Raw genomic sequence first — 22,876 nt, 5'->3', positions numbered from 1 at the left:
ACATAATTGCTTTATCGCAAGATAGCTCATGTCGCTGCTGTATGAATGTTCTTAGGCTACGGAATTTGGTCAGTGCCTAACGTTATCATGCGACTGTACTGAAGTAGAGAGCCTTGGGACTGATAAATTGTGAAAATAGAAGAGTAGCCAGAATAGTAGAATGATAAGCAAGTACATTGCTTAAAAGCATTCCAAGAATTCCAGTTATAAGAACACTTACTCACTTTGTTTTACTATCTGCTGGATGCTTTGGAAGAATTGCTCTCAATGAGACGTCATTTTTCAATAATCTATCCTTCGTTGTTATACAAATGGCAAGAGGATACATGGGTTTAGTTACAGAACTGTGTTTTAAGTAATCCTGAAAAGAACCATGTCTTCATGGCATTTCATCGTTGTTTTTAAGGGAGAACATTTTACATATAATATTCAGCTCAATGTGAAATTATTAATGTATTGGATGCTCTCATCTTCCAGGCAAATGAATGAATATATAAATTTGTATCTATGAAGGGTATATGGGGGCATGTTTTGAATCTCAAGCACACATTATCTGTGGTAAAATTATAAATTATAGCAATATTTTAGTAAGGTTATTTTTCTTATTCATGAAATGTTATATTTGGGAGCAGGAACATGTGATCTGTTCAGTAAGAGGATAATGAAAGATAAAAATCTTCTTATAATTTCTCTTTTCTAGGAGATATGTTTCTTTTTTTTTTAAGATTTTATTTATTTGAGAGAGAGAGAATGAGAGATAGAGAGCACGAGAGGGAAGAGGGTCAGAGGGAGAAGCAGACTCCCTGCCGAGCAGGGAGCCCGATGTGGGACTCGATCCCGGGACTCCAGGATCATGACCTGAGCCGAAGGCAGTCGCTTAACCAACTGAGCCACCCAGGCGCCCTAGGAGATATGTTTCTTAAACAATAATATGACTTAAATTTTAATTCTAGATGATCTTAAGTTTTCAAATTAGAATTATTATGATTCTGTATGAAATCTATATTTTTATGTCCTTGGAAAAATCTTTCTTAAGGGCATGACTCTTCTCAACTGTTTTCAGCTTAATAATTTGATGATATGAACTAAGCGTGTAAGCATTTCTTTTCTTTACCGTGGACTGATCTGTGTTGATTTTTAGTGTAAGGTACACATCAAAGTAAAATGACCTACAAAGACATCTGAAACTAATTGAAGGGAAGAAGAGAGAATGTAATGCTTCAGGAATTAATGAACTATTGACATTTCTTATTCACTGTCATCTAGTTTGAGAGTATGAATTTAGATTTTCAGCTTTATTTTCCTTTAAAAAAATTCCATACGCTGCTCTCTGGCACATTTATCCTAAAAGATATGTTTAGTCTATTAACTCTAACAATGTCCATTATCTATGTCTTTGCCCAAAGACGTTATAATGAAATATTATGAGCATAGTCTTATTTATAGTACAAACAATAAATCTTTCTAGACATTGGTCAAACTCTAATATTCTGGTTCATGTTTTGAAAACTCTTGATATTTCTCAATGCCAGCAAGTGGCTGGTAGCCTGATGAGTACTTGATTAGTATTAAAATGGAATGGAAGTTTCTTTAAAAAGCTGGAATAGGCTTTAATTAGATGAGTGACATTGGACGCATCATGCAGTGTCTCTGAGAGTCCATTTCCTTATTTTTACAATTGAATAATAATGATACGAGCCCTATGGGCCTCAAGGATCAAATATATGTGTAAATCTTGAAAATAGTAAAGCGCTATTTGATGATAAGGGATTCATCATTTGAGAACATTTGTTAAGGACTGACATGTGTTCTTCCTCCTGACTTGAGCCCTTTCTTGCCTACCATCGGGCCAGTCTTGGGAACAGTCTCCTTGGGACAATCCCTTGAGACCTTCTCCTTGTGCCTGGTCCCAACCCCCAGTGCACCCTCTATCCACCTACCCCTTCACTGCCTTGCTCTGCCCTTGAAAAGACCCGAAGGTTGTCAGTACAGTCCTGGGGAGAAAAAGCTGGTGGCCCATGCCCACACAGTTGTCGTGGGGCCGGAGGGGAGCTGAATGATGTCACAGAGTGGTCAGCTGCGTCTGGTGCAGCTGAGGATCTAGGCTGCAAAGAAAGCGGGAGTTACTGTGTTTATTTGTATCTTGTTGTTTTGGGGTATTGTTTCTTTTGCAAATTGTGTCTTGAGACAAAATGGAGCCAAAGGCTTAATAGCAGGGGAATGTGGGGGGGACTTAGGAGAAGTAAGGCAGAGCAAACAGTAAGAGATAGCTCCTCTGAATCTGAAAATAGGTTCATTATCTACATATCCTACACATGGGATTGGCAGGCTTCGGAGAATTAAAATATAACACACCCTTGGAACAGCGCGTGGTTTCTTTCTTCAAGAGTCACTTCTGAAGGGAAGATGTGAACAGTGTTTCAGGGGGGCTGATATTTCGAACATCTCTTGTTTGAGTTTTCTAGGTTTTTGGATTCTAGATAAAGAGCTTATCTTTTGTAAATCTTACCCGTAACTGTTCTTTTCTAGGTATGAACCTAGTTAGAAAAGTCATATTAAAATAAAAAAAAAAAAGTTTTTAGAAATGGGGCTTTCCATATATAACTAACCATTTAGTGTTGATTTTACATATGATTTCTTCTCAAGGTGATTAATGATGTCATTCGAATGATTATAAGTCTTGGATAAATGTAGCCTTTATTTTATTTCTTTTTATGTGCAGCAGAGCTTCTGCTAAAGCTGAGCTCCACTTATGATCAAAGAGGTGTCTGGTAGGAGCCCAGCTACTTAGGCTATCTGGTCTGATCTGATGTTTTTCTTTCTCCTGCCTGGTGTCTGAAGGAACTACCTCGCAGGTAAAACAATAGGGGAGCCTGGGGGGCTCAGTCGGTTAAGTGTCTGCCTTCGGCTCAGGTCATGATCCCAGGGTCCTGGGATCCAGCCCAACATCCATCGGGCTCCCTGCTCAGCGGGGAGCCTGCTTCTCCCTCTGCTTGCCACTCCCCCTGCTTTTCTCTTTTAAATCTTAAAAAAAAAAAAAAAGAGGGGCGCCTGGGTGGCTCAGTCGTTAAGCATCTGCCTTCGGCTCAGGTCATGATCCCAGGGTCCTGGGATCGAGCCCAACATGGGGCTCCCTGCTTGTCGGGAAGCCTGTTTCTCCCTCTCCCACTCACCCTGCTTGTGTTCCCTCTCTCGCTGTGTCTCTCTCTGTCAAATAAATACAAATCTTAAACAAAAAAACAAAAAAAAAAAGAAAGAAAAGAGAAACAACAACGCCTCTCTAAAAGGTTTTCACAGGGATGCTCCTGGTGCACAGGGGCTGTAGATCCTGGGAGACCAGATGTCTCAGCCCATGCAACCTCTGGTGTTTCCTACACACCCCCTCTACTTTATGAGCCAGAGTTCTAGGAACCCCATTGGTGCCACCATAGTCTGGACCTCTACCCAGCTTTTTTCCCGTCATACTGATGTCTGATTCATCCATATAGCCCAGCCAGTCCAGCATCTTCGTGTCCTGCCTGTTTCGGGCACCACCGAGAAGCCCTCCATCGCCTGCAGCATTATGTCCCTTTGACTTGCTGCACTTCATCATCATTGATTTTTTTTTTTTCCCCAATTTCTCCAAGAAGCCAAGTTCTTTCCAACATCATGGCCTTTATGTTTGCTGTTCTTTTTTCTTGGAAATGTTCTTTCTATCCCTTCCTCTTATTCGTAAGCTTTCAGTTAAACCATAATTCTTCAGAAGGGTTTTCGCCGACTGCCCTTTATAAAGTGGTTCCTCCCATTTGTCTCTGTCACGGAACGGAGTTTATTTGCTTCCTCCAAATGTAATTACTTGGCTTCCTTCTTGTCTGGAACGGCAGATCACATTTCTAGCAGACTTGGTTTTCTTTTACGAATACTTCAGCCTGCCTCCTTCATGATCCTGAAATGAAGGTCATCTTTAATGTGAACGACTCACACATAATGTAAAACCTCAGTATAAGTAATTTGTTTATTCTTCAGTAATGTGTATTTCAGTTTGCAATGGCATGGGGATGACCACGCTGGAAAGAGGTACGTGTCGGCCCCTTTCTGCAGGTAGCGTGGAGGGGGCAGCTGTAAACGCAGGTTAATGGTCGTAGGGGACACAGGTGGGTGGCTATTGGCAACAGTACTTCACAATTCTTGGTAAAGTTCCAAACAAAGTACCATCTTCCGTTGATTTACACACTACTTTCATTTGTAGAAAACTCAGTACATTTGACATCTATACAAAAATGCTTTGTGCTTGTATGCATAATAGGGTTAGAGTCTGGGTTCGGAACACTTTATAAACAGATTTTTCACCGTCATGAATTCCAGCAGGACCAAGGGCATGAGGGGTGCTCACCCATTTTATTATTACACGAGACCGTTGCTCACAGTGCAGGACATTTGTATCCCTGGCCACTGCCCACAGCCAGCCTATAATGTCCCACAGTTGTTGAGACAACCAGAAATGCTGCCACAAATTTCTGGAACACCTTTTTGGAACAACCGGTCTAGGCTGCAAGCTCCACTGAGTGTGGGACCCATATTTGCCTGATTGACCCTGGAAGACTTGATATCTAGCAGATTATCTCTATCATAGCAGTACATGACAAATATTTAAGGAGTGCATGAATGAATGAATGGGAACATGGAAACAGAGAAACATGTTCATCCGTTCAGTTAAAAAGTAGCTACTGAGCAACTACTCTAGGTGCTAGGTTGCTGTTCTAGGACCTAGGAATGCAGCAGTTAATGAGACAAATACCCTGTTCTAATGAGCTTCCTCTCTCTCCATATATGAAGCTACTTTGTGACTAAAATGGCACCTAGATTTCCTCTGTAGCATGACTGTAATTTTGGTGTATCAAGTTTTATTCAATTCAGAATACATACCTTATATAGTTAAGTCACTTGATCATGATGGAAAAAGCTGAGGAGGGAATAAAAAGCAATGAAAGGAAATCAGGTTGGGGGAATTGCATGTAAGAAACAAACAATTGAATAAAATGACAACCTGCAAATAACTTAGTTATTTGTAGGTTCCTTGTGTCTGTCTACATGGTATCATGACCAAAACATTTAAATCCAAATCATTTTGTTGTTCTCATAGGCATGACGACAATAGGATTCTCTTCCTCTGTGCAATACATTTTACACAGTAGGTATGTTGGAGGCAACGGACGTGCCTCCTTGAAATGAGGTGAAATCGTAAACCTGAGTGTTAAGAAGCACCTGTTTGAGCAACTGTTAACATATTTGATGTTAATATACGTATCTTCATATTTATATGGCATTAGAATCACCGCATCCTCAGCTTAAGCAGTCAGTCGATCAAATGGCAGTCAATCTAGGGGCCAAAGGAGGCTGAGGGAAGTTGGCAACAGTGGAATACGTAAGTGAGAATTTGTCTGTTCATTGCTCGCAATTCTGGAAGCTTCAGCAGGAGATGATAGGTCAGCTTTAGTATATGCCCTAATAGAACTGAGAAACTGGTCACAACAGAAAAGGAACAATTTGGGGGTCTTTTTAAAAAGATTTTATTTATCTGAGAGAGAGTGAGCACACGAGCAGGGGGAGGGGCAGAGGGACAAGCCCAGAGCCCAACTTTTACCTACTGTGAGAACCCAGCTCTTGAATTTCTCATCTACTCCCTGGACTCAACCAAGCCTTTATGTAGCCATCCTTAAGTAGATCTTAGGAGAAAAAAATCCACACAGACAAGTGCACCTGCTTGTTAGGCATTTCTCCATGGTGGCTGGACCACTGTTACCATGTTTAAGGTGAAATTTTCAACTGCACTTCTAACTTGTGAATTATTACTACTACATATTTACCCAAATCTAGGTCAGTGTGTTTGATAGCTAACCATGTTTATCTCATGGTGGTTCACCTAATGCTTTAAGCCTCATTTGCATGTTGTTTCTGTACGTATCCAGGTGTCCTGTTCTTTTTAGTCATCTTTCTGACTTTTAAAGACTTCTTAAACATAATTCTTAAAAAAACATTTCCAACTTAATCTGTATTTCAGAAAACTAATTACCAAATTAGCACTGTGGATATTTTTATTTTCATTATAACTACTTAAGAGATGTTTATATAAAGACTTTTTCTTCCAAATGTTTTGTGAGTAGCAGTAAATACTTGTAAAATTCATAGAAATTTTACCAGTTTTACCCAATTGTTTTTTTTTACATTGTGTGATTACCATGGCCTCCTTGTTTCATTTTGCTTTTTTGAAGTGAATATATGAGTATTGTAGTCATTTTAGAGATTGTAACACAGAAGTAGCCTTAGGTGAAGTGATTCAAAACACTTTTTTTTTTTAATTGAGATATAATTGACTTATAACATTATATCAGTTTCAGGTGTACAATTTAATGATACATGTTACAAAACGATCACAGTAAGTCTAGTTAAAATCCATCACCACACGCAGTTACCATTTTTTTCTTGTTATGAGAAATATTGAGATCTACTCTCTTAAATAGGTGAAGAAATGGATGAAGGGGGTGTCAAAAGGCACAAACTTCTAGTTATAATAAATAAGTCCTGGGACTATAGTTAATAATTCTGTATTATAGGGACGCCCAGGGGTCTCACTTGGTTGAGCGTCAGACTCTCGATCTCAGCCTGGGTTATGATCTTGGAGTTGTGAGCTTGAGCCCCTGTGGGATGTTGGGCTCTGCACTCAGCAGGGAGTCTGATGGAGACTCTCTCCCTCTGCCCCTACCCCCACTCGCACTCTCTCTTTCTCTCTCCAAAATAAATAAATAAATCTTAAAAAAATAATACTATATTATGTATTTGAAAGTTGCTAGGAGAAAAGATCTTAAAGTTCTGTAAAGTTTTATTTATTTATTTAAGTAATTGCTACACCCAACGGGGGGCTCAAACTCACTACCTTGAGATCAAGAGTCATGTGCTCTTCCAACTGAGCGAGCTACACACCCCTTGAAGTTCTTTAAATTTAAAATAAAAAAAACTAAAAGTAATTATCTGTGAAGTAATTTCTTTTAAATCGATAAAAAATAAGGTCCATTAAGAAATACTGCTATAGAAAATGAGAGTAGACTCTGAAGCGAACTCTTCATTAAGCCAATTCATAAACTATGTGCTGATTGGTTTTGCCAGTGAGTAAGGCTGCTTGTCTGAGATGACCACCTTTGATCTACCATCTCCTCTCTCCTTCACATTCACAAAGTTCTCTCCCCTACCCCTCTCTGGCCTTTCTGCTTCAGAGGCCATCTTCCTAGAAAAGCAGAATAGATTTCCTAAGTAGAGATGTTAACATCTCAACCCCCTGTTTTATAATCTTGGGTGGCTCCTTATTATTTATAGGATAAATTTCAAACTCAGCCTGGCATTCAAGGCTCTCACAGGATGGGCAGCTCAGACTTGCCTGCGGTTCCCATATAAACTTTGATGGATTGATTGATTGATTGATTGGCTACTGTCTGTCCTCACTTGAAAATGTCTTGTACCCAGTGACCCCAGCTGTCTTCTCAGGCCTGGTTCAAATCCTGTTCTTTTTTGGGGGGTCTTCTGTGTTGCCCATGGAGGCCCATCCTCTGATCCTGGGATCTGTTCACTGTTTGTCTTGCTAATTACTTGCTGACAGTATCTGCCCACGTTTTTAAAGATTGTGTATGCGTTGAAGGCTAGGTATGAACTTATGAGTTCCTCATTTTCCCTTCTGTCTCCTGGTCCAGGAAGTTATTATCATGCAGTGTTTAATAGCATCCTTTTTTTTTTTTTTTTAAGCTATGACTAGACAGGCGGTGTGATATGGTTGAGAAAAGCGTGCATGTGAGCTAGAGGGTCTGAATTCACATCCTTGCCTTATGCACTCCTAGGAGCTCTCCAACTTTGTCCACGGCACCTAGCATCTCTGAATACCAATTTTGTTTTCTTGCAGAATCGTAAGGATAATAATACCAATCAAATTGGTTTGGTTGAAGAACAAACTAAGTTGTAGGAAGTATGTTCCACGTCATAAACTACTATAAAAATGTCAACATGGAGGTTATTTTTGTGAATGCCTTTTAAAATAATGTGGCCTTCATTGCAGTTCATTCTTCTGGTCTACCTTTGTCTTTTTTCCTACATCTTCAGCCTATTCCTTTCCCCTGCCTGTTCTCATACTACTACTTAGGACCTGCAGCTTTCTCCCATGTGTCACTACATAATTTGCCCTACTTGCTTTGTATCTCCTTTCTCGATTTTCCTCTCTATGTCAAAGCCCCATATCCCATGCAGTATTTCTTTCTTCATTATTATTTAGCTTTCTTTCTTCTCAGGGTTCAACACTGACAGGAGATGGAAGAGTTCTCATAAAATCCAGAGGTCTATACAAATTCTGTTTTGGTTTTGTTGGTTTTGTTTGTTTCATGGTAGCATTTTAGGCAAAAGCTGTCTTATTCAAATGCACAGGTCTGGAAAGGTAGAGGTAGAAGGAGAGGTGGAAATTCATCTAATCTGGTCCATTTGGTTAAAGGATGAGAACAAATGTCCAGAGGACTTAAGTGACTTGCCCTGGATCTCAAGGTTAATTACTGATGGAGTTGATAGTTAAGACTGTTTCCGGAGTTCAGCCCACTCTTGTTTCTTTGTACTTTTGCTATCCACTGTATTGTGTGTCCCATCCTAGAGGTTAGCTGAGGACATTATCTAGGGGTTAGTTTGTTCCCAGCAGGCAATTTAGCTGATTGACTTTGGGTAAGTTATCTAACCTCTCTGGCCTTGAGATTCTCATCAGAATAGGAGAGGACCAGCTACTCTGCAAGGCATCTTTATAATTCCCCATCTTCCTTCATCTAACAAACTCTTTGATGACCAATTATTTACAAGTATGAGGTGAGTTGGATTCTTGCACATGGTTTGCCTTTGTGGTGGTGTTTTTTGTTTTTTGTTTTTTGTTTTCTCCAAATGACACTCAATGTTGAACTTCTTTTGCTACATTACTGTATTTTGATCTGCACAACCAATTAAGCCTGTCCAGTATTTGGTTAAATTATTTCTAATTAAAACATCACGGCTTCCTTGGCAGAAATCCTGTCCTTGTACTACAGGGATGTTTGGCAAGATTTTTGTTATCATTTTTTAAAAGACTGTGGGAAAATGAAGCATTTTGTTGAAATATTTTCTTTGAGTCATAATGTTGAGACAGAACAATGTGACATTCTTTTATATACCACCTGAAAGTTAACAAAAGAGACACATTATTTTTCATTTAAGGACCAGTGTAGTATTAATTATTCATGGGTTTCTTTGTATACCTTCCCATACAAATTGTTCACAATTTGAAACCAGTGCACACCAAGAGAGAAATGTGTACAAGTATCTTGTTGAAATAATAATGATAGAATATGTTAGCTAATTTGGCTTGTGGGTGATTCAAAATCCCGTAAGTTAGTAAGTCTTTTAACTTTACACAAACTAACATTCAAATTCCCTTTAAATTCCTAGAAAATCTTTCTACTTATTTAAATAAATGGAAATGAACCATGAGCAGTATGTTTTTTCCCTGTCGACCTGGGTTCCTATAGTGTTTGCTAGCCCTCCATTGAGAACTAGGAGGCTTTCTGTGTCAGGCGTAGGTCAGGTGATAAAACCACTTACCAAAAGAGTGAATGAATATCCCCTGGCCCGACATTTTCTTGGGTCTGTTTTGCTTTTAGTAATCAATTAATATATTACATCAAAAATTGATTTTGTTTGGTTGTGGAATTTTCACTCTGTCTGCCAGACCATCATTTCCTGAAGTGCTTGCAAATAGTCATTTTTTGTCTTTCGGTGTCTGAGAGCCTATTTTAAGAGCATTGCCAAGCGTGGGAAACTAATAGCACTATATCCCAGCTGTGGAAACAGAATCACTATGATAATGCACTTTAGCTTCCTGCAAAAGGATTTCTTGAGGGCCACACTGAGAATCTAGTTTGAGGCGTAGAAGAAACATGTACCATGATGGCAGTGAGCATTCTGAAGTGGTAAGAAACTCCTTTTAAAGTCATTGGCATCTAGCATTTTTAATCAGTTTTTATAATAATTTCAAAGTTTGTTTTTAAACTTTCCTCGCAAGTGCCTGGCATCACAGAAATGTCAAACAAATCTCTCGTTTCTGGAGGAATAGCACAAATGCTGAAATAGGTCAGAACAAAGTTTGAAATCAAACACATTTTGGAATTTTATTATTTGTTATATTTGAGATTATTTTTGTACCTTAACTTGGATTTGAAATGGTTATCTGTATCTTACAATGTCTATGAAAAGGTGTTTTAAAAAGTCCGTGTAAGCGTACTGATGGCAGTTAAGATTAACAAAAAATTCTTGATTTACCAGTGAAATCATATTTGTTAAATATAATTGAAAGTAATTGAACTGAGAATTTTTACGTCATAAAACACTCTTTGGATCATATGTAAATAGTAAACCATTAGTAAAATCTCACTCTTTGCTTAAACATTAAATGCATTCTGTAAACATTAAAAAACATTTAAATTAAGAGTATATAGAGAGAGAGAGTAGCACATTGTTCTCAACCCATAAAATATGTAAAAATCCACATCAATCCATACATTGTGCATTATGAACAGTTAGTGTTTCTTATATGCAAATAAAAATGAAGTTAAACTTCAAGAATTATAGACACAGTTTTGAAAGTGTCAAAAGGTATTTTGAACCTTATGTTCCTTTGAAATACTGTATTTGATTCAAATTCAATAATTACATTTCTGATTCCTTCATATCTTGATGAACTTAGATGATAATTTGATCTGATTTTACAAAGATTTATAAACTCTATGTTCAGTAAATAATACCATAGTTTAACTGTTAAGAAATAAACCCGCATCAAATAGTCAATTTCAGTTTTCTGGTCATATTCCACTAAAAACCAAATTCCCTTTTTAGGTGTGTGTAGGCATCATAGAATGAGATGATTTCACTTCTTGTCATGCAGCCAGAAGGAAAGAAATTTCCCAAAAAGCAACTGAAATTTCTACTTTAAACATAGCAAGTTGAAATCACACAGTTTTCTATTTAATTTGATTTCTTTATTCCAACCATTGGCATAAGATCACGATGATAGGTACAATTCCAGAATGAGAGTTGAAGGTTTTTGCCATAAATTTCAAAATGGTCTTCTCTAATATGGTCAGTGTTTTTTAAGACCTCCTTTTGTCTTTTGATCTTCGCTCTCAGGCACTGTCGAGATAAGCAAACATTTTTTAAAGAGCAGGATAGGACTCCCTTCAGATGTTCCTAGGAATTTAAAGTTGCAAAATTATAAGTTTTCAGAATAAGACACTTAAAACTCCTACCAAATAAATAGCATGGAAATGCATGCAGCGGTTAAGTTCTTCTGTCCCTTGTTACGGTCTGCACTGCATGTGGCTCATGTGGGTTTTTCAGACTATTTAAGAGTTGCACTCAAGCATAAGCTGTCAAAGAGGAAAAAGTATTTTGAGGAATGATGTTGACATTTTAGGAAAGCATTCCTGAAAACGAGCTCCAGGTTTTTGTTACTTTTTAATAAAGAGTGTAAGTGAATGCAGAAATTATTTCTTAGAATACACCCCAAAGAGTATTTTAGGAATACACACATTCATTAATTAGCCCTTGTGTGTTTAAAATACACACCTGTTGGATATGGTTATGCACAGAAGCCAATTTTTCATGAATAATTTCTATCATTTTTTTGTATAATTTAAGGAACCATATGTTCTATAATGAAGAAAAAATATTTAAAGTCTGCAATCGTGTTAAACAGTTACAGTATGAGTCACTATACATACATACATATATATATACTTTTTAAATGCTGCCCTAAGTGTGACAACAGGAACTTAAAGGATTTGAAGCATGCTATTAATTTAAAATCACTGTAAATTTATTAATTTAGGCCATTTTGTTTATTGAGACCAAATTTGGAAACTTTCCTGTGTTTAAGTATTAAAATGATTTTTTTAAAAATCTAAGGGGCACCTGGGTGGCTCAGTTGGTTAAGTGTCTGACTCTTGATTTTGGCTACAGGTCACGATCTCAGGGTTGTGAGACTGAGCCTGAGTCAGGCTCTGTGCTGGGCATGGAGCTTGCTGAAGAATCTCTCTCTCCAGGGGCTCCTGTGTGGCTCAGATGGTTAAGCATCTGCCTTCGGCTCGGGTTGTGATCCCAGGGGCCTGGGATCAAGCCCCACATTGGGCGCCTGGCTCAGCGGGGAGCCTGCTTCTCCCTCTACTTCTTCTTCTGCCTCTCCCCCTGCTCGTGCTCTCTCTCTCTGTATCTCTGTGTCTCAAATGAATAAATAAAATCTTTAAAGAAAAAAAATCTCTCTCTCCCTCTGGCCCTCCACCCCCGCTAAAAAAAAAAAAAAAGAAAGAAAAAGAAAAGTCTGAAGACTAGATTGAAATATTCATTGAGTACTTAGATTTGTATTTGTTTTATAAGAAGAGGCCTGCATAACCGTTTAAGAAAACTGACTTTAGTAATTCTAGGTTTTATAACTAGCCAGAACTGGTAAATTTTACTGATATCATAAAGAACAGTGATATGCACTTAAAAAATAAATTATTTTCCATTTCTTTTAACTCCAAAGTACTTTTTCTGTTTTTCTTCTTGTGAGTCAAATATTCTATTTGTATTACTAATATTTTTTTGTAGTTTTGTCATTATCGTTGGATATTTGAGATATCCTTTACTTCACTACAGTATAGGTAACAGTAGTCTAAATTTGATATTTCTAATACATCCATATCTAAATTTTAATTTTTGTGGCAAGGTAAGAATTGTCATTGATGTGGTCTTATTTGTAATAAGAAACATATATCAGTAAGAAACATCTAAAAACATGCTACATTTGAGAGGACTGCCTTATTTAAGAAGGTATATTTCCTTGTCGTGTCTTGTTAAAGAGTGTGGAATGGGGCCAGTAGTGAAAGTCATAAGAAGGGAGAAGGTATGTGTCTTTCCAGTTCAGAAACTAAGTGAACTTACTAGGAAATGGGCCACCAGCTCCCCATTCTTAGAAGTAGCTATCCTGCTTTTGGCATGCTCTAGCCAGAGGAACTTTTTCTGATGATTGAAATATTCTGTATCTATGGTGTCCAATATGGTAGCCACATGTGGCTATTGAGTACTTGAAACATGGCAATGGAAGAATTGAATATGTAATTAAATTTAAATAGTCCTATGGTAGCTTCTACTGGACTCCTTTCTACCCAGAGTGTTGCTCCATGGACCAGCAGTTCCAGCATCACCTGGGAGCTTGCTAGGAATGCAGAATCTCGGGCCCCACTTCACACCTACTTAAATGGAATTCTTGTTTTAGCAAGCTCTCCAGGTTGATCACATGTTTATCGTCATTTAGCAGAGCTGGTCCAATAGGCATTCTTATGCAGACTAGATGGTTAGATGAGATGAGGGAGCCTATAATTTTTTAATTTCAGAGAAGTTAATTATTTGAGATTCATAGAGAGGTAAGGAGCCTCCACTTTGAGGTTAGACCGCAGGTAGTAATGCAGCTTTGCTGTGTATTGGCGGTGAGCGACTTTAGGCATACTGTTCTATCTAGGGCTCAGTTCCCCCTGTGTAAGGGAGGGATACTGATGATGAAATAGGACCGGCCCCAGTGTTGTGAGGATGAACTGACATAACGTAAGCAAAGTGTTTACACACACAGTAAACCCTCAAGAGGATTGGTTTAACTTGTGTTGTTGTTAACTCATGTTACAGAAAGTTGTGCCTGATTTCAAATGAGACAGGTGGACGAAGCTGAGCAGACTCTGTCTTTCTTCTAAATCTAAATGGGCTTTGCAAAGTCTCAAACAATGGCTGCTTGTCTTAAAAGAGGGTCTGAGGCCAGTGGTTGGATTTTTGGTCACGTGTTACATTTTTAGGATTAAAGTGAGAAGCAGTGATCCAGCCTCTTTAAACTCTGAAAGGGTCCTTAAATTGCAGACCTAGAAGCATAGCTGCAGCTTCTTGCTGCTTTTACTTTTAAATTCCCCTTTCCCTTCCTCTCCTAGAGTTGTCGGAAGCCCCAGATGCTGTAAAATGTCTTGAAAATTCTGCCTGTCTCTGTATCTCATAGTCAGGGCCACCACAAAGTGAGGTTCTGCCCTCTCGGTTGCAAGATTCGGAGGGAGGTGTTTGGGAAGGCCTTCTCTGGAGTACAGACAGAATTTCCTTTTCAGCAAATTCTGTTTTAAAAAGAATGAACCTAGGGTGAGCTCAAACTATTAGTCACAAGTTTTCATCTTTATTGATGGTGCTTCATCAGGAAGCTAATCCAAGTGGCAGTGGGAGCCGTCTCTTAGTTAAAAATAAAAGCACATCGTTACTTAAAATTCCCATCGTTCTTTTGACACTAAAAACGTAGTCCATGCTTACAGAATATAATTTTCAAAGTACTTTTTATAATTGAGCCATTCTCCCACTGTTGGATATTTAGATTGTTTTACACATACGTACACATATGTATACACACATACACACGCATATATAGACGATGTGGGTGTGTATCATCCCGTGTGAACATTCTCGTACGTATTTCTTTGCATCTTTATTTCATTCACATAGATTCTGGAAAAGAGAATTCCTGAATATATACTTTTTAAAAGAGTAATATGTCTTTCCAAGTTGCTTTTCAGAAAGGCTGCATTAAGTTAGACATCTACCAGCAATGTTTGAGTTCATTTCACTGTAGTATTGACTGTCATTTTTTAGATGGTTAATTTGATGGGATAGAATATTATTCAGCCATTGAAAGGAGGTCCTGCCATTTGCAACAACACAGATGGCCCTTGAGGACACTATGCTGAGAGAAAAAATTCCGACAGAGAAAGACAAAGACTCTATAATTTCACTTACATGTGGGAGGTGGGCAAAATGGATGCAGTTGGTCCATACGTACCAGTTTCCAGTTATACAATAAATAAGTTCCGGGGATGTAATGTACAGCATGGTGATTGTAATTAACAATATTATATTGTATATTTGGAAGTTTCTAAAAGACTGGATCACTCTTTTTTTTTTAAGATTTTATTTATTTATTGGCAGAGAGAGAGACAGCGAGAGAGGGAACACAAGCAGGGGGAGTGGGAGAGGGAGAAGCAGGCTTCCCGCTGAGCAGGAAGCCTGATGCGGGGTTCGATCCCAGGACCCTGGGACCATGACCAGAGCTGAAGGCAGACACTTAATGACTGAGCCACCCAGGCACCCCCTCTAAAAGACTGGATCTTAAAAGTTCTCATCACAAGAAAAAAAATTTGTAACCATGCGTAGTGATGGATGTTGACTAGATTTATTGTGGTGATCATTTGATAACATGCAATGCATACACATATCAAACCATTTTTTATATACCTAAAACTAATGTTATGTGTCAATTATATCTCAATTTAAAAAATAAAAATAAATAAAAAATAAAAATAGTTTTAAAATAATTTGATAGGCAAAAATATCTCATTTTTAAACATCTGCATATTTTTTATTATGATGAGATTAAATATTTTTTCATATTTTTTAGCCATAGTTGTTTCTTCGTTACTTATGTGTCCTTGGGTGAGTTACTTAACTCTGTACCTTGTTGTTTTTGGTTTTGTTTTTTAACTCAAGTCACTTTGTAAGGTCAGCGTGAGGACCAGATTTGTTAATATATTTCATGTACTTGGAAAAGTAGGTGTATAAATATTGGTTATTAATCTTTGGTGAATGTTTGATTAATGGCTTTTGTCCATTTTTTTCTGTTGATATCCCAGGATTTAGAGCTTTATTGACTTTTCTCACTTCTTTGCATGAAGTGAGAGAGGGTGAAACTATTCTGATGAATCTGGTAACTGTAATTTCTGAGGATGCTAGAAACAAAGGGATGGAATGCTCCTCAGTATTAAAGTCGAATCCTCACCATATATTCATAGTCTGATGTTATTATCCCCATTTTATAGACACAAAAAAACCCAAGGTTTTGGAAGTTTCAGTAGCTTGTCCAGAGTCTGACCAACTTCTTATCCTCTGCTACTGCCTTGCCGCTGGAGATTAAGGTCACTCAACCCTCTGAACTGTACGTAGGTTTACACCTTGCTAGAAGGTAAAACAGCATGGTGGTTGATGTAGACTCTGGAGCCACATGGCCTGAGTTCAGCCCCTGGCTCTGTCACTTTGTGGCTATATGTTGTTGCAAGCACTCTCACTTCATCTGTGAGATAGGGATGGTAGTAGGACTTACCTTAAGGATTGTTGTGAGGATTAAAGGTAGTTAATCTATGTGTAAATCACCTAGTAGTTTTGTACATGACAGGTGTTATATGCCAGCCACTGTGATCAAAATAACCCCATCTTCAGGGGCATGTGTGGCCAAAGGCCTGCCTGACATGTTAAGGGTGTTGCCTTTGTATTGACTACACACCACTTCAGGGACGGAGTTGGGGGGAGATCTCTTAGTGGACTAAGAACTTGTGCTTTTGCTCACCCCATGTCACAATGAACCAAAAAGGAATTTTGCTCAATGAAAACTGTACCGATTCTGATTTGGTTTTGTCCAACTGGCAGATCAGAAATCCAGAGTCCCCCAGTGCCTCCCACTTGTTATAATTCCTGAGTGGAGGAGTTCACTAGCGAGGCCACCTTCACCCTCTTCTGTTACTTTTTTGGGGGGCTTGAGGGGGAAGCTGCCAAATGCCTTCCCAAGGCCACAGTCAGCTGAACATCAGCTCAACAGTGTGGCTCCTGTCCACACACGTGTGCACCTCTCCCTGGAGATTTTCACTGTTGGTAGTGCAGGAAGCTCCCTAGATCCCTGTGGTTTGGGGGAAAAAAGAGAGAGAGAGAGAACAAAACTTTGTTATGAAGCAAAATCACATTTTACAGGCCAGTCTCACCTCAGCCTCCACTGTGGAGAAACCATAAAGAACCTTCTTTGTGGGCGCCTGGGTGGCTCAGTCGCTTAAGCATCTGCCTTTGGCTTAGGTAGTGATCCCAAGGTCCTGGTTTGAGTCCTACCCCAAGGCTCTCTGCTCAGCGGGCAGTCTGCTTCTCCCTCTGCCCCTCCCTCCCAGCTCGTGTGCTCACTCGTGCTCTCTCTCACAAAAATAAATAAATAAAATATTTTTTTAAAAAAGAACCTTCTTTGTGAAGGTTCTCGTGATCTGTGATGGAGGCGGAAGCAAGACCTTCCCCTCCCTCATTTGTTCATTCAGCAGGCATTTACCGAACCCTTACTATGCTACCTCCCGCCCTAAACCTAGGCTGATTTGTATCTGATTCTACTTTTGTATCTTAATTCCTCTTTTTCTTTCTCCCAAACAAAGCTGGACAGCCTTCCCTAAGGGACAGCAGCCGGCTGTTTGGGGCTGATGTGATGGAAGAGGATGAAGATGATATTTATTGGATATTTATGTGGGGCACTGGATTAAATGATTTATATCTGATAATCATTCAAACCAATTTTTTTTACCACCCACAATTTACAGATAAGGAGGAAACTGTGATTCGGGGAGTGTTTTTTGTTGTTGTTGTTTTTTTTTTTTAAGAAATTTTATTTATTTATTTGAGAGAGAGAGAAAAAGAGCCCAGGGGTAGGGGCAGAGGAAGAGGGAGAAGCAGATCCCCCGCTGAGCTTGATCCCAGGACCCCGGGATCGTGACCTGAGCTGAAGGCAGATACTAAGCCACCCGGGCTGCCCAGGGATTCAGGGACTTAGAAAATGAAAAAATGTGCCCAAGAGCACATAGCTAAGAGGTGGGACCAGAATTTCAGCGTTGGCTAACCCAACGCAGAATCCAAGCCCTTCGTTGTCCTGTGCAGTTCCTCTCATGAGGTCGGCCTCATGGTTTCTCCATTTGCTTTCTTGAGCCTTTGGGCTAACCTGTATGTTCCTTCAGATTTTTCATCACAGGTTTTTTTTTTTTTTTTTTTGTCTTTATTTAATGAATAAGGTGTTAGAATGGTCAACCCAATCGGTATGGGATTTGCTTTTGGAAAGTATTTATCAAGTAGACGTCTCCAAAAGTCCATGTGTCATTGGGACACATAGCATACAAATTGGTTCTCTCTCCAAGATGGTGCTGATGTACACATTTGAGAGGATCACATTTCCAAACTAAAGTTAAATGTAGTGACAAAGAACAAAGTATGAGAGAAAATCTTGAAGACTTGTGTAGAGAATAGAAGTGAAGGTAAGAATAAATTAACTTCCTTTCCCACCCTCATTTGTGTTGTAGAGCCTGCATTGATCTAGAGAATACTAAATAATTATGGGCATATATGGGTGAGATAGTGACCAAGGATAAATGGAATGCTAGAGGAAAATGAAACTATAGAGACTTATGACATAGAGTGATGTCCCTGAGGTTGGAAGGATTGCTGAGGTCACCAGACGGAGCAGCCTGGAGAGTGAGGTAGATGAGGTGTTCCCTCAGATTTCCAGGAAGGTAGAAGGGGCTTAGGGGCAGGTCAGTGGCTGGAGAGATGCCAGGTAGAACTGGCAGGATGGGGAATAGAATCCCAAGATCGCCTCGAGGGGTTAATCTTGAATTAGTAAGAAAGGAAATGTCTCCTCGGGTTTACAGTAAAGGTGAACAGTTGCCTTCAGAAGGAAACAGAGGCAACATAAAACTAGTCAGAGTTCACGGGTTGCTGAATAATTCGTTGACCTCCTTTGTCACCGAGGTGGGTTTTCCTTATAAAATGCTTGGCATCCTAAGTGGTTTACTTAGCCTTTTGTATCCATTGCAACCACAGAACCACAACCACAAAGTTGTGGTAAATGGCACTTTCCTGAACACTTCCCCACAGGCTCTGTGCTTTGTACGGATTACTTACATCGCCACAGCTTTATGCACCAGGTGCTACCTCCCTCCCATTTTCCAGATAAACTCAGCCTTTGTGAAGTTCCATAACTTGTCCAAGGTCACCCAACTAAGAAGTGTCAGGTTTGGTGTTTGTTACACTGCCCCCTAAAGAAAGGGTCCTTTTAGTAAAAGCGAAGGGCGGGGTTAAGACCTAGCCCCAGGAATGATTCCTGTTTTCTCTGTTAGAGATTGAAGGTGTGAGCTGAGTGCTTTGACCAGTCCTCTTCTTTTATTTTATTTTATTTTATTTTATTTTTAAGATTTTTATTTATTCATTTGTGGGAGAGACAGAGAGAGAAGAAGCAGGGGGAAAGGCAGAGGGAGAGGGAGAAGCAGACTCCCTGCTTAACAAGGAGCCTGATGCGGGACTCGATCCCAGGACCCTGGGATCATGACCTGAGCCGAAGGCAGACGCTTAACCACTGAGCCACCCAGGCGCCCTCCTCTTCTTTTATTTTGTCCTGTGATTTCACCCTCCCTATCCTGTACCAATGCCAGAAGGAGGGAGGTACATGTATCTTTATTAAGATAAAGATAATCTCAGTGTGCTAATGGGGATGAAGTCCATTGTTAAATTAATCATTTTGTAGATCATCTGAGAGGTAGTATTTACTCTTTGGATTGAGCTTTCAGAGCTATGCATTGGAGAAAATCGGCAGGCAATTTAAACTAGGAAAAGCAGCTTTTTATTGATGAAGACCTTTCATGTATTTCCCCTAACTAATCTAGTTCCTTGGAACTGGGAAATGGAAGGTGGTATTTGCCACAAAATACAGCTAGCAAGCAAGTAAAAATTCAGTTCTCCTTGACCCTTACTGGGAATGTACAGGGGCCCATGCTCTGAGCAATGAAATTGATGGTTATAGGCTTAACTAAGCACGATTATCAGTAGATGTGAAGGCTGGACAGTCAACACCTGAACAAGCCTAGGTTTGAAAGATGGTTGGATTTTCCTGGTTTGTCGATATGCTGAAAACCACCATGAAGGTGCCTCTAAATGCCAGGGACACAGATTTGGAGGAGAAAAAGACTTTTCTCATCAGTTGAGGTAGTCATGAGATTAAAAACCACTGTACTAAGACACTAACTTAAGTATAAATAATTTCAGCTAAAGAACTTAACAGAAGGAGAGGAAATATCTTTTTTAAAAAAAGATTTTATTTATCTATATGAGAGAGAGAGAGAGAGAGAACGCGCGCCCACACGAGCAGAGGGAGAGGGAAAAGCAGACTCCCCCACTGAGCAGGGAGCCTGATGCGGGGCTTGATCCCAGGACCCCGACATCATGACCTGAGCCAAAGGCAGACGCTTAACCAACTGAATCACCCAGGCGCCCCAGGAGAAGAAATATCTTGTGCCCCATAGATAACCTCCAAAATCAAACCCTTCAATTACTGTTACAAAAAAGAGGAATTGGAGTAAGGAATAATCAGACTAATTAGAAATCGATATTATGCAAGCTATGTAATTTTAAGCCTGGCATATCATATAATAGAGAGTTGACAGATTTTTTCTGTAAGAGCCAGACAGTAAATATTTTTGGCTTTGAGGCCATACATCCTCTGTCACCATCACTGAGATCTGTTGTTGTAACCCAAAGGCAGCTATTAGCTCACGAGACACAAAAAGAGACGACAGGATGACTCTGGCCCCAGAGCTGTGGTCAGCTGGTCCCTGATATCATCTGTGTGGCCAGAGCCTTGAACATATTTTTATACCAGCAAAAGTGTAATGCTTTCTACACAAGCCTGGTAGAAGATCTGAGAATGCACTATATACATGCCCCTTTGTAGAAAGCTATTTTATTTGAGGTTTTTGAAAATTATCCTCGGCCAACTCAGACATCAACCTCAGCTCTTTAATTCGGGGATTTTATTCAGATTTCTTCCCAGACCTGGGAACTGACTGAAAATAATTATTATGAAAGACACAGATCCCTTGTACCCTTTCTTCTGGCTATTTTGAGGGGTCATTTTCTTTTTTGCTAATTAGGATCCAGGAACATCACGCTTCAGCTGCTTACGGAAGGTATTATCCTTAGAGGAATGGTCTGGGTAAGAGTTTATATGGGGGTGCTGGACCAGCGACAGAGAAAACCCAGCCAGTAATTAGAAAACGGTTCTGAATACAAATCCTCAAATGTGTCACTTTTCACGTTTGAATTCCAGTGCATTATACTCAACGACCGACAGCATGCTTGGCGATATGTCAACATTTTAGTTCTGAATGAGTGTTAATTGGATATTTTAGTGCTGAAATTATTTGTTACCTAAAACACTGACAACCTGAAGTTCCCTGATTTTTATAATTATATAGCACATACAGAGTCTCTTTCTCTAGATTTTTGATTGCTTTTACGAAATGTATTTAAGGCACATGCTTTAGATCAATTAATAATTCAGAACTGTAATTATTACACTCTATGGTGACTTGGTAGTAAGCCTTCCTGAATCAGCTCGTTCACAATTTGAGGCTGGTTGGAATTGTGAACTTCAACTGAAAAAACGGAAAATACCTCCCCTCGATATAATGTACACTGTGCGTGTAGATAGTAGCCCTGCCGGATGATACATTTGGAAGTTGTTAAGCAGGTAAATCCTGACAGTTCTCATCTCAAGGAAAAAAAAAATATGTGTGTGTGTGTGTGTGTGTGTGTGTGTGTGTGTGTGTGTGTATAGTTTTGTATCCAGTGCAATGTATGTATATATATATATAGTATCTATATGAGATGATGGATATCGACCAAACTGTGGGGGAATCATTTCGTAATACATGTACGTCAGGTCACTGTGCTGTTTACCTTAAATTTACACAGTGCTGTATGTCAACTATATCTCAGTTACACTGGGAAAACAATACCTCCCTGTCCTCCCTTTACTTCCCAACTGCCTAGAACAAATGTGTTGAGTGGCTGCCCGGTCCAGCCCTGGGCTAGGAGGTCGGGCACAGTAAAGACCAGTGCAACCAGCAGCCTTTGCTTTCCTGGAGCTATTTGTTATGTATTTCCTTCCCTAATAGAATTTCTTGCTCGCTCTCTCGCTCTCTTTTTTTTTCTTTTTTTTTTTTTTTTTAAGTGTGGATGCTTACTCTGATTTCTCTAACAGAAACCATGTGGGTCTAAAAAAATTTTTTATTGTGGTAAAATATACAATATTTACCATTTTAACTGTTTTTAAGGGTACAGTTCTGTCGCCTTAAGTGCATGGGCTTTTTGCTTGTTTTTTGATTTTTTTGAGAGAGAGAGAGAGAGAGAAAGAGTGAGTGGTGGTGGTGGGTGGGGAGAGGGGCAGAGGGAGAGAGAGAATCTTAAGCAGGCTCCACACCCTGGTGCGAAGCCCAACATGGGGCTCAATGCAGGGCTCGATCTCATGACCCTGAGACCATGACTTGAGCTGAAATTAGGAGTCAAAAGCCCAACCGACTGAGCCCCCCAGGTGCCCCTAAGTGCATGTTTTAAATACTAATTCCCCATTTCCTCTCCCTACCCGGGCCCCTGGCAACCACCATTCTTTCTGTCTCTATGGATTGTGACTACTCAGTGGAATTATGCAGTATCTGTCCTCATATGATTTGCTTCTTTCACTCAACATAACATCTTAAAGGTTCATAGGAAACTGTGGTTCTAAAAAAATGTTTAATTTTAATTCAATCAAATTCAAATTTTTTATCTCAAGAACAAAAGTGTTCACTATTCCTTTAGCAAAATATTTTTTTTTAATGTTGATGGGCTCACCAAGCAATATTTTCATTTTGTTTTTGCCTTAGTCAAAAATAAAAGATTTGATTGGTTGGAAATCTTTGAGCATTACATTCTAACTATGAGAACCAAAGTGCACTCTCTGTGTGGGAGTAAGGAACTATTTTGAGGATGGTCCCACTTTAAAATACTTTCTAAAGCAAATGAGAAATTATTAATTAGGAGGACTCATTTTTGTAGGTTATTTTTAGAAAAAGATGCAGCAGAATTTTCTTAACTTTTTTGGAAAAGAAAATGTGAATAGGAAAACACATACTGTCCC

The sequence above is a fragment of the Eumetopias jubatus genome, unplaced genomic scaffold, assembly GCF_037043125.1.
Source record: "Eumetopias jubatus isolate StellerSeaLion01/CBP00866 unplaced genomic scaffold, mEumJub1_p1.0 scaffold_8, whole genome shotgun sequence".
NCBI classification, from domain to species: Eukaryota; Metazoa; Chordata; class Mammalia; order Carnivora; family Otariidae; genus Eumetopias; species Eumetopias jubatus.
This window is presented reverse-complemented; position numbering follows the sequence as displayed.